Source organism: Epargyreus clarus, unplaced genomic scaffold (assembly GCF_041222505.1).
Source record: "Epargyreus clarus isolate Ecla_fem2 unplaced genomic scaffold, WU_Ecla_fem_2.2 ptg000025l, whole genome shotgun sequence".
NCBI classification, from domain to species: domain Eukaryota; kingdom Metazoa; phylum Arthropoda; class Insecta; order Lepidoptera; family Hesperiidae; genus Epargyreus; species Epargyreus clarus.
In genome coordinates, this window is record NW_027332232.1 from 3,900,001 (window position 1) to 3,902,500 (window position 2,500).

At 58.1% G+C, this 2,500-nt stretch overlaps 1 pseudogene; it reads right to left on the bottom strand.

Moving 5' to 3' along the window:
• Positions 1 to 2,500, bottom strand: part of LOC140752870 (uncharacterized) — a 7,842-nt pseudogene that overhangs the window by 2,725 nt on the left and 2,617 nt on the right.

Sequence of the window (2,500 nt, forward strand, 5' to 3'; positions counted from 1 at the left end):
CGACGGCCGAGCTTGAAGCTCCTCGTCGTGACGTAGTGCGGCTTCTTGCGTTTCCCATCCGGCACCATCGAGAGCACGGAGGTCTTCTCCCGGTTGAGCTGGAGTCCCATCATCTCCCCCGTCCTCGCCACAGCGTCGATCGCCTCCTGCATCCCCACCTTCGAGCCTGCAAGCAGGACTAGGTCGTCAGCATAGGCCAGAGCCGAGACTCGCTCCCCTTCCAGCCTATATCCAACTTCCTTCGGCAGTGATGCCAGAACGACGTCGAGCGCCAAGTTGAAGAGCAAGGGGGACAACGGATCCCCTTGACGGACCCCTCTGCCTACCACTACAGGCTCGCTGCGGTCGTTACCCACGGCTAAGGTGGTCTGTGCCGTGTCGTATAAACGCGCGATATAATCGCAGAAGGCCCCAGGCAGGCCCTTCTCCCTCAGGACGCTGACAAGCGCCGCATGCGACACTGTGTCGAACGCCTTCGCGAAGTCGAGCACTGCGATGTGACACTCCCGCAATTTCTTCCTGCAGTCCCCCAGCACAGCGTCCAGCACAGCCGAATTCTCGAGTGTGCCGTCGGCGCGAACGAATCCGCGCTGTCGTGCATCCGGGGGGCAACAAGCCTCCAGCCTTCGCGCCAGGAGAGCATGCATATGCCGAAGTGGTACCGACGCGATGGAAATCGGACGGTAGTCACCCGGCCCAGCCGGCTCATCCCTTTTCGGCACAAAGACCGTTCGGCATTGCCGCAGTGGCAAAGGAATCTCGCCTTTACTCATCCAGGAGTTGAATATTTCCGCCTGAGTTTTTGCTGGAACTGTACGCCAGTCCTCCGGACGTATACCGTCCGGCCCTGGCGCCGATCTCAGGTCGATCTTGGCCTCCTTCACCTCCTCTTCCGAGAAGGGAGACCACAGCTTCGTCATCGCCAGACGATCCAGTGTACCCCCGTGCTGCCCGTCGCGCCTTACGGCCCTCAGGGCTTCCGGTGTGGGCCCCGAGGCGTCCGACACCTTCTCTAGAATCGGTCGCCAAAAGGCTTCCAACTCGTCGAGTCGGTGCCGGACACCCCGACACTGTCCATCCAGGACTTCAGCTGCTGCGCGACCCGGATACTTCCGGAACAGCTCCTGCACCCTGGCGTACTCCATTCTCCTCCTCCGTTTGGATGTCATCTTGACTTCCGTGTCCTTTCGTGTAAATCCAAGGGTTTTACGCCTTCTAGACGTCACGGATCCCCGCGTCATCCGCTCTGTCGCCCTCGCAAGGAGGTCTTCGACTACGGAAACACAGGTAGACCGAACATCTAGCCGCTGGTCAGCTACTAGCAGCGCATCTTCGGGGCCGCTCATTGGCCGGACTTCGGCAACCACCTCTTCCGGAGGTCCCTCAGCTACATCTTCATCGACCTGCTCCGTTCTATTTCTCTCTGGTGTGGGAGGTGAACCCATAAGGAGTTTAGCGACCATTTCTTTGTATTTCTCCTTCCTCCTCACACCTTTAATAGCCTCCAAAGTGCGTCCCAAATTGGGCAAGGCTTTTGTTAGGTCGATGTTGATGTTGCCGGATCCCTCCCGAGTGAGGCGGGCCTCAGTACTCGCCAAGAGCTCCAGCTCCTCGTCGCGCCACCTTCGCTTCACCTGCGGAGGCGCGGATTTCGCGTTAGCCATTACAGGGTGGGCACGTCGAACGTGAACTCCCAACCCCGTCTTAGTGGCGAAGGATCGCCCACATCCGTCACATCCATAACCGGACGACATCCCAGGGCCATCAGAGACCCCGGGCTGAACGCCCGGAAGAGAATTGGCAACCCGTCCCGGCTCCTGTGGAAGACCGAGAGATTGCCTTATTTCTTTAAGGTTTCTGGGTGCAATTTCTCATACCTCCTTGCGGCGGGCAGCAAACCCACCGCTGAGGTTCGCCCTCTGCTTTCATTACGCCCCATCCGAAGATAGCAAATAGGCTTAGTATCGTAAACGATACCCTACGGGGCTACTCAAGGACCTCCCCCTGAGTTTCACCTAGGTCACGTCCCAGATCGTAAGGACGCTGCACACCACAAGGGGACCTAGGGACAAGCCTGATTGCGTTCGCCGCAGCAGACCACTCAGATCCGCCACCGCGACCGCAACGGAAACGTGCAATCTCCACAAGAGGAAGCATCCTGGAGAACTAAAATAGCGCTTTCAGATGCAACCCCCCCCCCCCCCCTTGTTAGCTTTGGCAGCGGCGCCGCGTGCAGGCCAAGGGTAGGAGTTGAGCCCAGCTCAACGAAGGCTCCATTGACAGTTTTTGGTCGAGTGTTTGGCAACAATTTCTCACTCTTTTATGCCAGAGAACGAATTGTTCGTGTCTTGTCCAGCTACCAGAAACTGTGAGCAACTGATCGTGCTCCGACCGTTAGGCCCGGCCACAAGGACCGTTAAGAGAGTCATAGTTACTCCCGCCGTTTACCCGCGCTTGCTTGAATTTCTTCACGTTGACATTCAGAGCACTGGGCAGAAAT